General features: G+C 36.5%; 1 long non-coding RNA gene across 1 annotated transcript in view; it reads right to left on the bottom strand.

Annotated features, from left to right (window-relative positions):
- LOC116217123 overlaps window positions 1-11,003 on the bottom strand; it is a 60,083-nt gene extending 49,080 nt beyond the window's left edge. The window contains exon 1 of the long non-coding RNA XR_004161150.1: window positions 10,758-11,003. This is a non-coding gene — a long non-coding RNA (uncharacterized LOC116217123). The remainder of the gene's footprint in view (window positions 1-10,757) is intronic.
- Window positions 11,004-13,064: the final 2,061 nt, after the last annotated feature.

Raw genomic sequence — 13,064 nt, 5'->3', positions numbered from 1 at the left:
AACCTGCCAGGTGATGTATTTAATTTGCACGGTGAGAAGAATAGAATCACTAGGTCTAACTTTGAAATTAAAGAAATCCTCCATTGAATGAAACTGGAAAAATGTCACAAGTTTCAGCAGGGTGGTTCAACCATTGCAGGTCAATATTATTGCAAAAAACTGTATTTTCCTCCATGGTTAATCATTTTATAATGCTGGAACAACATTGTTCCTTTTTTTTCCCCTCCTACAGCAACAACAGACAGGAAGAATTCTGCCAAAAAAAAATTTCCCAATGAGTGAGTCACTAATCACATATACTTTCCTGGTTCTATAACTTGAAACATCACAGTCTGCTATTGAGGAGACTTTGGTTCCAAGTGAAATGATACATGATTTAAATAGAATGCTAAATCATCTGCAAAATCAGAACTTTGGGGTTTTTGTTTGTTTGGTTGGTTTGGGTGTTCTTTTGTTTGTTTGTTTGTTTTTTAATTGAGTATTGCCCATCAAAGAGATATTACATTCTTGACTCATTTCAAGTTAAAAAAAATTTTGGTGTTAATTTTCCCATACAGTGAGACATACTTCTGTATGTAAAACTAAGTTCTACTGTTAAAAGGTCTACAGATTCACTGTTGCTTCCTCCCACCGTCTTGTATAAACAAGACAGACATTAAGAGAAGATGCACAGTGTACCAAATTCTCATGCTATTCAAAGAACATAGTCCAAATCAGATTGTTCAGGACACACAAAATACAGTATTAGAGTCACCAGTGCAATCTTTACCCTGCCTCCTTCTTAATAAGGGTTGCAACTGTCAGACTATTGCTGTCTTTCATTAAATGCATCCTCTATCAACATACGGATAATACTAATTCAGTGAATATTAACCCACAAAAACTTATGATCTAAATGTATTGAAAGGTAAAATAAAAATATTTTTATTTACTACTTGCAATGATCTCTGCTGTACTCAAAGTGATTGCTATAAATTTCTGTACAAAACAAATAAACAAACAAACAAAAAAACACTGCCAAAATTAAGAATAGCTGAAGTTTTGCCTGTTTTTCTGCTAGCCTTTGGCAATCCACTTTCAGTTTTCTTGGATACCATACAGAATTTAACTTCCCTTTTTGTCATATGAACCATAAGGCCAGTGACTCCAATTAAGTACATTTCTCCACTACCAACAAACAAAGCCACATGTTGAACTATTTTAGTTTCTTCAGCTGCATTGTGATGTTGCTAAATAAATCCAGTAACGTCATAATAAAGCCATACTTGTGCTCAGACTCACACAGTTTGCAACCTAAATGTCAGAACCCAGAAATGGATGAAAAGAGAAAGGACAGTAGAATATAGACTGGTGTCCTACAGAATCTCTATACACAATTCTGTTTCATTAACAGGATGCACAAATAATTCACTGTACAAATCAGACCTGCAGATAAGTTTGCCTTCTAAACTGTACTTTAAACCTCATATTTAATAGCTCTTATTATATTAACCAAATAACCAAGCTCTTATTATATTAACCAAAATCCAACTCCCTGAACAAAAATTCTGGCTAGACTTGTACACTTCAAAAAAACAGAGAAATGTGGAAAAGTGTAATATTAGAAAGTTCTAAATTCACACTACACTTCAGCAGTATAAAGAGGGATAATCAAGAACTGTGATGGTGAACTTCTGCAAGACAAAGTTTCAGAAGTGAAATCCATTCCAACAGTGCAGGGTCACGCTCCTCAGCTTAACTACAGCACCTTGTCTTCATCAACTGGAAAAACAGTTAGTGTGCTGTTTGCAGAGTGCTGGCAACCATCCTGAATATCTTGCACTCCCATTCTTTGTGTGGAATTACATATAGCAGAGATGACAGGTGATCCTCCTGGTGAGTCCAGCTATGCTTCTGGTCAGATAACACACGATAAAATGGTACTGATCATGCTGTTCTAAGATATTAAGATAGATCTATAGAAGTGAAAGTCAGTCCTGAAGAAGTATCACTATCTTTTTACTTGATGCCTAGAGGAGGTGGAACAACTTAAAAAATATATATATACATATACAAAGGAGACTTCTTAAATGCTTTATGGATCTTACCTTGATAAGCACAAAGGAAAATTCCAAGGATTTTGTCTGCAGAGAGAAAATTGCCTAAATTGTCTGGAAAAAATTTTTTGACCCACTCAGGTTGTATGAAGCTTGCTGTCAAAAACATCCCCAAGTTCTCCCATCTTAAGCACTTGTGCTTCCTGCTCAGAACATGCAGCCTAATGATAAAAACCCCACTACTTAACTGTGATAAAGACTGCAATAAGATGATGCTTTAATAGCAATCTGTGAGTTGATCTTTAGGTAGTTTAGAAATATTTATTTTCTTAGGTATAAATTTACAGATAGCGCATGCAAAGAATTGTGAGGTTTCATTATTCTATTATTTTCAGTAGAACATTGAGCACATCAGTGCTACAACAATACAAATTAAACAAACAGAAAAAGTAAAGTAATTAAAGCTGAGCAGTGAGACTGATGAATTCAGAGGTAGTGGAAACTTCTGTAATGCATATTCAAAGAGCCTGAGTAATCAGGTGTAACTGTAGAAAGGTTGTTAACATGCCCATCACTGCGTAGTTACGAAATCTACTTCACAGAGGAACCAAGTTCACTGCTTTCATGGCCTTCAGATAAGTACACAAAATTAGAGAGGAAATATGGTGCTGTGAATTAGCAGGTAGGAAGTTGCCTTAAGTCATTATAGTTTGATTGTTTTGTTATGTTTTGTTATCCAGTTCTGTGTTGTCCTCCCCTCTCAGTACAAACCAAGGAGGAGTCCAGTGGAAGGCTAATGAGATGTTCAGTAGTCTGGATCACCTCTCCTATAACGAGAAGCTGAGAGAGTTGGGACTGTTCACCTTGAGAACAGGAGGCTCAAGGGAAATTTTATCAGTGTGTACAAATACCTGAAGGATGGATGAAAAAAAGACAAATTCAGACTATTTCAGTGGTGCTCCGTGCTAGGACGAGAGGCAACGGGGACAAGAGGGAACGAGGGAGGTGCCATCTAAATATCTGGAAGCACTTGTCAAGTGAGGGCAACATTAAAGAGATGAAGACAAATCTATAGAGACTCATCTATATGGTAGCTGTAGCACACTGAGTCATTTTTGGTTGGAATTCTTTGTAATAAACATAGGCAATGATAATTTCAACAATGTGACATTAAATCTAACATGGAACATATGAAGAACCATGTGTAGTAATCTGATAAAGTAAATCAAAATAATGCAAAAACAAATAAAAGCCACCTTGTCTGCCTTGGCAATAGTGTAGTAAATGATATGTCTGGTATAACAACAGAATGGAGGAGAAGACAGGACATCAGCTTGAATCAGAACACTGATGAGACAACTTATTTATAAGTAATCCCTTAGGTTTTTGAAAATATTTGGTGCTTCTGCATCCTCAAGCTTTGTTTCCCTACAATAATTGCAATTGTTTTCAGATAGAAATGCAGTCTCTGCTCTCACTCCCACCAGATACTTACAGCTTGCAGTTTTAGAAATATTTTTCCACTACATCACAGCCATGAAAGCTGATTACTTTAAAATACTCATTCTCTCAATGTTTTGTAATGGAAAGACACTTAAGATCCTTACCTAAATGCATGTGGATTTGACTGGATCTTTCTCTGAGTCTCTAAGGTATCATTTTATGGTTGGAAAATCAGTTTTACATTTATCCCCTTGTTTCTCTGAAACTGCCAGTAAGTCTGTGAAATGGGGAGCATGCTGCATTATTAGAAAGTTATCCACTGTTAACTTTCTATTACTCTATGCCTTTTTTAAAAGGAACAACGCGTGCCCTACAGGCAGTACTTCAGCCAGCTAACACAAGAAGCCATCAAGAGTTTTCACAAAGACTTCAACTTATATAAAAAATATGAGTTCATAATATGGCACCTAAAGCTATGCCTTTAAGGAGCGCACAGCCTTTGAATACTCAGTAAACCACACTAACTGTGAAAAACATAGTGGAACAGTTCTTTCTTAAGCTGAAGCCTTTTCTCTTTAGGTTGAAGCCAGGTCAGGTTTCAATACCCTAAACTAGGGCTTCAGTCTTCACAGAAAGTCATATTTCTGCAACAAGCATATTAAGAGGAAACTTTTGTCTCCAGGCTCATATTGCTAAATTTAGACTGTCACAGAGAAGACTTTTAACTTTTTTACAGAGTAAAAAATCTGAAAGATAGTATCAGTGGAAATGACATAGTGAACTGATGGAATCCAGATGAAAGTCTGCAGGATGTAAGGGAAAAAATGCAGTAATATCTTACAACCAAAATCTACAATCTTAAAAGAAAACAAAAAAGATCATCATGAAAATTCAACAAGGAAAGCTCTTTAAGGGCTCCCAGTTGAAATGATCTTTTTATGTTTGAGATACTCTGGTCAGTAATATTTAGTACTACTTTGATATAGTAACACCGAATTTCACCGATGCTAATTCAACACACTCTGTGAAAGTTACTATGATGATGTCTCTGTCTTTCAGATAGCTAGGTCACTGAGGCCTGTGTACTGCTGAGCTCTGCTCCTGAGGGTGCAATGCAGCACATCAACAGCCTATGCAGACAGAACATCCTTTCCCACTCGCAGACCAGAGCCCTGCCATAGCTGGGGAGGCAGTGCTGGGAGTGCCGCCAGATTTTCTGAACGTGGTGACAGGAACTGAAGGCATTGTTCCAGTCTCAAACACAATTCAACAATTAGACAATGAAACTCATACCACTGTCAATAAAATTCTGGCCAAAGGTCAGGAAAATGTCTGGGGAGGACATATCTCCAGGTGAGAAGAAAAAATTCTATTCCTACCCAAAGATTATTTGTAGAGAACACACTGTAGAGTTGGGTCTCAGCTAGTGCTATTTGCTGTGTGACAGACTATCCTATGGTACATGCACACTTTTTTTCCAGTTACTTCACTGAAGAAGCACTCACTTTCCTGTATCTGCAACAGGTGATTGAATACATAGTACATAGGTTGGTCCAAAAGTAATGCCTCCTATTTATTTCCATGGAAACTACGAAAGATACAAAGAGCACAGAACACCATCTCATAGAACAAACTCTCAGCTACAAAACACTATTTTTCAACGTCGACACCACCATCAACTCTGCATTTTCACCAGCAATGAACAAAAGACTGTGTGCTACACTCATACAAAGCTGCACCAGCAGAGGTGACCCACTGTTCTGTCACCGCTGCTGAAAGGCACCACCCACCACTTCACTGGGCTCACATTCATTCTTTGTCTCTAAAAACGTTCAGTAAGCATTCATTGACATTCAGTCAATGAATGTCAATAGGTGCCATTTATTGTGGGATGAATTCAGTGGCACACCTTTGCTTCATCCACACTTCCATGTCAGATGCCATTTAGTCAGACTGCCCTTCAGCTGCCATCTGTCCCACAGAATGAAACTGAATGGAAGTGGGAAGTGGAAAGGTTCAACCTCTTCTGCCGTACCACCAACATCCACCTCTGACATTGTGGGCCAACATAATAAAATAGGAGGCATTACTTTCAGAGCAGCCATTGTATAAGAGGCGAATTATTTAACAATATGTTAGCAGGAGAAAATTAAAAAAACTGAATTACTCCATAATAATTATTTGCTATTGGATTCATCTTATGGTCTTCTACTTATTTACAGGTAAGTTAAAAACAAAGCTATTTGATTTCTGCTAGAACTGTTAGTATATCTCAGAAAGCACAAAGAACACATTGGTTTTCCAACAATGTTCAGACCTGTCACAATTAAAGCATTCCATAAAACAATGCTTTCCCTTTATGCACCAGCCTATAGTGGCCTGGCTGTGGAGCCTGAAGTTGGACTGAGAAATTTTGCTTTCCAACTCTTATCAACTTCTCTGTTGGTGCCAAGCTGCATAACTTCATAGCTTGGCAGTTCAAATCCTATATCTGCAACAAATGTGGTAACAGCTCTGTCTCCTGTTTGACACTCTAGTTCTCATACGCTGCACTTCTATGCAGGAAGAAACGACGTGACAGAGCATAAGGTATTTCTTGATATAAGGTATATCTTGATGCATGGGTACCGATATTGGAGTTTTGCTATGCCCTTTCTTCACTGAGTTGTTATCTAATGTTTTTACCTGCAACATCTGATGTTATCAGCAACCCTGACTTGCTATTTACTGGAAGTCAGATTTTGCAGGACCCAAGACTTTCTGAACCTTTATCTTTTTTTATATTTACTAAATAAACACAATGTCACAATGAGAAAGTTAATTTCACTCTGTTCTTTGAAACGCTTAACTACCATGGGGAAGAATAACATCAAAAGTCACTGTGAACTGATTGATTTTGAAAGAGAGATTAGAAAAAAGGACTCACAATAGGGGAAAAAAAGAACACACAACAAAACCCACAAGACAGCACATATCTAACCAGATCTTGATACAGATTTACTTTGCAGTATTCCATAAAACCATATACTTATTCACACCAGGTTTATTGAAAATATACAGGTGGAAAATAAGTAAGTAAGTAAGTAAATAAATAAATAAATAAATAAAATGCAGCTGCCAAAGAAAAGGTTATTTATGTTCAAACTGTACTGGAGAAATTAGTCAAGGGCGATTCATGCATGTGAAAATATGATTTGTAACACTGCCAAGGTCGATGAGACCTTAGGGAGTAAATGCTAACCATACAAATCAAAGATGCCTAGAGGCAGTTTTGAAGGTAGATGGCAAGGCTTTAAGAGTTAAAAAAAAAAATTACCTGCTAATAATCCAGATGAATAAGCAATGATACAATGAGAACAAATAATTTGTTTATGAAAGGAACAAACCATTCCTAGATGTCTTTCTCCCTACTGATTGGATTGCCCAAGCCTAAAACCATACCTTTCTCTCCTGCATTTCTTTCCTGTTCCACAATTCCTGATATTATGCCAACTTAAACCAGAGATAAGCGACACTTTATCAGGCTGTTTAAGGAGAGTTCACATTTTTCACAAGCCTTTCACTTGTCTGCTTGAGACTACCCTGTCATTTGACCCACGGCAAGGTCCCATCTTACACACTTATGGTAGGAGCATATTCACAGAAGGAAGTATCCAGTTCCTCCTCCAATCTCGAATATAAAGATACTACCAGTCTAACTGAATCACAGCTCCTGAACTAATTTACTTGTAAAAATATTTGAACAAAAAGGCAGTTTTGGTGACCAAGATACTTTTATAGGAACATTTCAGCTTTTTTTCATCATGTCTAAAGGGAGAACAATTTTAAGTTCTTTTCATTTAACAATTTTCCACTCTAAATTAACAAATAGCAAATAACTTGTTTTTCCTTTAATTTCATTTTTAAGCCCAGAATCTGAACAGAGTACTCCTCCCTTTGTTTGCCATAAGTTTCAGATTGTCTTTTCAATACATTGGATAAAACAGAAATATGTTTCCTACACATCTAAGATTTTGGGATACAGATCTAGTCAAAGATATCTGAAATCAAATTCATTTTTAAAACAAGTTTTTGAAGACATTGAGTTAGAGTTATCAAAATTACTAACAGAATGAATATTTCTGAGTCAGATCCTCCCAAACCTAAACTTGCCTGCAAGATGAATTCAAGATAGAACTAACAAATCAAACTTACTGCATTTATTCACCTCTTAATAATTAGTATCGAGTTCCTAAATGCTCTTGTATTATATTAGGATCTCACAAACATTCCACAAGGAGATCTTGATATTATTCTTGAAGAGATTAAAACCATTTTTGATGTTTTTTCCATGTAGGTTAATTGTTAAGTCGTGACAATTGCTATCTTCTCATACTCTTTTCTTTTTCATGCCCCTGTTAAAAAATCCCATGTTTTCTTCAACCTACTCCTATTGGCTGTGGTTTTCAATGGCTCTGCCACCTTGCTATCAGAAAAAAGAGACTGACTAGATGTGCAGACTTCTCTGATTTAGGACTGAAGTGATTAATCTGGTATACTCAGAATCTCAACATGAGCAAACAGAAAGGGTGAGAATAATGCGAAAGATCATGTTGTGTACAGCAAATCATAGTAAGTACATAAGGACCAGCTGACTACATGGAAATGACTGTAATCCAAAATCAGGCAGCCAATCCAAATCTGAAAAGTGTGCAGGAAGAAAAAGAAGGAAAGCAAAGAGGAGGAACATCAGTCAAACAGGTAAAACTGCTGTGTTCTACATCACACAGTTTTTACTCCAGGTGGAAATTGGGTAGAATTCAAGCAGATGATTATGAAATGTATATCTGTGAGACAGAAGGGCAAGTCTCCTTTTAAATCTTGGTGACAGAGAGACTTCTGCTCTTTTAATCTTTCTCAATTTTCTTTGTTCATTTCCTCAGTTCCTCAATCTCAGGGCCATTCTGAACCCAGAAATTATAGAATTTGATTAAAAATATCAAAAGATTGAAACAATATTTGATGACACGTGAGCTGCCAGCACAGTTTGATCTCCATGGGTGGCAGTCATCAAAGACTAAGTGCCACAACCCCTGACTTTTTTCCTGCAAACAGAAGCGTGCTGACTCCTATCTCTGTAAGGTAACACACTGAACTTAGCAAAGACGAAGCTTTTGCAGTCCTCTAGCTCTGGAGAGGTTAAGAGTGCCAGATAAACTGCATGGAAAATACAGATAGAAAATATAGTAAGAACCATTGTATGTGTTAGTCAGTGGTTATCCTGGCAAATGCTTTACTGAAGAGCACATGTTAAGCACAGGAGTCACAGCTGTTCAAGACTTCTTGGGACTCTTGAGACTAGGCCTGTACACAGATGATTCCTCACATGCAATTTCCCCCTCCTTCCCTTCAGAAGAGGAGGGGTAGCTGAAACCACGATACTCTTCCTTGAGGCAAGTTGGAAAAGATCAAACAGTATTTGCTTGAGGTTTCCAGTGAAATTTTGCCAGAGGACAAAGGGTTTCATGGGCCAAGACAAACCAGAAGCTCTACAAGTCAAGGAGAACTGTGTTTGTTGGCTGAGTTTAGGAATCACTTGAAGCAAAACTACAGAGCCAACAGCAGCTGTTTCTACCCTTCTTTTGTGTGTGTGTGTGTGTGTGTGTGTGTGTGTGTGTGTGTGTGTGTATATCTCAGCACAGCATGTAAGTAATCTGTAATTTGCTACGGACTTGGACTGGAAAAACCAAATATATAGTATTGCAAAATTGAAATCCAAAAACTATAGTATTTTAGGAGACCTGTAGCTAGTAAGCTGAAACTACTATTCCTGTTCGCATTCCATTTTCTAGTTTGCTCACAGCACTCTTTTCCATTTTGATGTGTTTAACTTGAATGCTCAAGTACTGTTTTGCATGCCTTTTCTTAGATTTTTTTAATGCATACAAAATTGTTCACAACGTCCCTTAGAATGACTGCACTATCCTACCTCCCAAAAGGCTGGCAAAAAACACAACTTATTTCTGCATGTAGCAACAACTAACTGAAGTAGTCCTAAATGCAGATGGGTTTGCCCAAAGAGGCAAATGCAGAAAGACAGTAATTTTCAAAGAATATTTATTTTTACACTAACTAATTTGTAGAATTATTTTAGAATAAATTCAGGGCAAATACTAGGAAAAAGAAAACAAAAAAAGAAAAAAAGAGTAATATTCTGTACCTTGTTTTCTCATTTAAGACCAAATTGTCACAAGATATTTTATATAAACAGGCAAGACTAATAACACTGAGGGTGCATAACCAAATAAAATAGAATATTATTTTAAGAAATAAAACCCAGATAAAATAAAATGGTAGTTCAGGAAATCTAAAATAATTTACATTAGCTGAGGATCTGTCCTTAAGTATTAAAACAACAATCTTGACTCTTCACTTGCTTTTTCAATTCAGGCTTTATCGACGCTTTGCAGTTCAATGGTACAAATTAAGAGAAATTCTACTGTATGTTGTTTCTAGGCAATAACACATCTGTCATTTGCAAAAGAGTTAAGACTCAACTGGTTAGGTTTTCAGAAAGATAGGGTGAAGAACAACGATCTAAACATATGCAAAAAGACAATTTAAGCTAAATAAAATACTACCTAGAATTTCTTTTGGACACTATTACTAACGAACTTCCCTGGTCCTATGAAAAGAGACAGGAAATTTTAAGTAACTGTGAGCATCCTAGGCTGTCACTTAACACATCATCTGAATGATGAATTTACTGGGCCCATACTTAACTATCATGTAACCTGCATTATAGTTTACAAGATGGAATTATTTTGTCTTACATGACATTTTCTGGGCCTATTTATACTTGCAGTTATACCAATGAAAATTTGGAACAAGTCCATTAAAGACAATGACTCTATAAAATCAAGGTAAAATGTTACTCAGACCTCCCATGCAATTTAATAATTGCATTACAAACCAGGACAGTCTCCTGCTCGGTAGCAAAAGCATTAGCTTTCCATTGGTAGAAGGTGGAACTGAGTACCAGATATCATGCACTTCTACAAACAAAGACACATTAAGCTTGTGCTTTTCTATAGAGGCTCAAGCTCATCTGATGTGGCACATGATGTGTTGCATGTGAATATTACCTAGCACTTCCTATCAAAAAAATAAAGAAGGTGAGGAATTTAGAAAGCTATTTTTGATTATAACAGCATTTTACTTTGCATAACTTGGAAATTACTGATTTTTATTAATACCATTAAAAAAAATTGTTCCACTTTCTATTTGGATTGAGCTTACCTTCTCTTGTGAGTTGAAAGCTTTCCACAACCTTAGATCAGGCAGGAGTTTGTCTTCTGTTTCCTGACAGGTTTATCACGCTGCACAAAATAGAGTTTTTCTTCCAAATTCCGAAGATTTAAGTCTTCTTAGGGATAGTAATGCAGATCCTGTCTACATTAAGTTGGTATGCTTCTGGAGTGCCTTCCAAGTAGATGCTCAAGATTGCATTCTTTGTTTCTTTGCAGTAGAACTTCCTTGCAGGGTTTCCTGAAATGGAGAAATAGGTGATGATCATCTGCTTTAGTACAAAATGACAAATATCACCCAGACCCTACAATGAGATTTTGTGATCTCCAAATACCACAAAGTAAATGCAGAATAAGTGGTACTCAGGTGCTATACCTAATAGAAGCTTTATTTTTCTATCAATCATTGTATCTTGCAGTTCTCTAATTTATTTACTGTATCTCTCAAGTCAGAAGGCCAAAGGTATAAGAGGACTACAGAAATACTAATAAGTGAAGTTAAGTTCACCATGTGTTGAGTGTATACTCTAAGGTTATATCTAAGAAGTGGAGATTAAAAAAAAAAAGTTAACATTTTTTCTCTCTTTAACTGGTGTTCTAAAATAATAAGTAATTTTAATATAAACTACTCAGTCTGGAAGTATGTGAATAAAATTACACTTATACTGCTCATTGTCTGTCCTGGACAAATTGAACCAAACATTAGGTCACTACACAAGCCACTGTACTTAAGTATATCTCTAGGCCAGAAACAGATTGAGCAGAAAGAAAATAAGATGCTCTGTCAGTATAGAGGTATGTTCTCTTCCTTAAGAAATGACCTAAATTATTTGTACTTCCTTTAGAAATTCACATTCTGAAGCACACAAACATAAACTGTGGCTCTTGCTCACCTTTTCTATAGTTGGTGTTGCATTACCAATACTGTCTATTGCTTAAGTCGTCATATTGTAAACTGTTACTAACCAAACACCTTTACAAGAAACATATGTACATGAAAGCAGCATTTCCTTCCCAAGTTCACTGACAACTGGCTATCTTGAAAAATTCTATCTATATCAGTACATGAACAGGTTGACAGCTTTCATACGATCCCATTTATGTTACAAATGGTACAGTGATATTCTATTATTTCATTGAAAATGTAATGTTTTGAGACATTTCATATTGTTTTCCACTTTTCTAGTTTCAGTAGTCTTTTAACTTTGATATGTGCCATCTAACAACTAAAAGTCATCCAAAAAATTGCTGTACATTACATCCATTGCGTTACAGATGATCCATGTTTATAAAACTAGATTGTTTTATGAAGAAAACGCTAAGAGAAAACATAACTGTCTCAACAGCAATTTTGTCAGCTAAAAATATAGCAATATAGTTTGGGTTTCTACACTTCAGTGCATCTAATGAGGGAGTGAAATGCTTATTAAATGGTAGCATGCATTATTCTCCAAATCTTCTTTTACATGCCTATTTTAAGTATTTGATTATTGCCTAGCTAATAATAGGTGCTTCTTCAGTCAAAGAACATGCTGGAGAAGACAGTGTAAATTGTAGCATGTAATTGTTCACTGACTGCCACTGAAAATGTTTAGCTACTACTGTGTGACAATCTCCCTCTGATGTCAGCAGCCACTTTTGGAGTCTGGCAATTTTATCTTGCAGTGTATTTCAGAATTAGTCATCAAGAGAAAGATAAATAGAAAAATCCTCTTTAGGTTTATTTGAAGTGAAAAAATGTGTCCTGTCCCCTGGCCTCCAAAAAATTTATGAAGTGACAACACAAAAGGATGCATTTCAACTACTCTTCTTTTTCCCTGGTATCAACAAATATCTCAGAACTGGAATGGAAACACCACTCGCTGCTCTCAGTGACAAAGCCTACATGGGGCTCTTATGAGCACCAGCTCTCAAACTCACCATGTATAATCATGAGAGTGTTATTTTTTTGCACAAAAACAGGTGCTCCAACCACCCTACTCTTTTCTTCCTACCTCCAGCAGAATGCTCACACATTATTGTGGGTAATTTTGCAATCAGCCAATTGTGCTATCCAGCCTTTTAACACTTAGAGAAGCCTTTTCATCCACCAACAATGTAACCGAGAAGGTGCCAAGGCATCCAAATGGCCTCTAGAATGATTTATTCATCCTAGGCTTCTTAGTCCCTTTTCCTCAGTATTAATACTAAGATTAATGTGTCCCAGCAGTGTGCTGCCAACAGGAACTTTAATAAAAGCAAGAACTAGTTGGCCCAGTTTTCTTCTTACTAAGGTTAGGACACCATCAAAAAAAAAAAA

This window comes from Meleagris gallopavo, chromosome 13 (assembly GCF_000146605.3).
Source record: "Meleagris gallopavo isolate NT-WF06-2002-E0010 breed Aviagen turkey brand Nicholas breeding stock chromosome 13, Turkey_5.1, whole genome shotgun sequence".
Taxonomy (NCBI): domain Eukaryota; kingdom Metazoa; phylum Chordata; class Aves; order Galliformes; family Phasianidae; genus Meleagris; species Meleagris gallopavo.
Note: the sequence above shows the minus strand (reverse complement) of the source record. Positions and strands in the feature narration are given on the sequence as shown.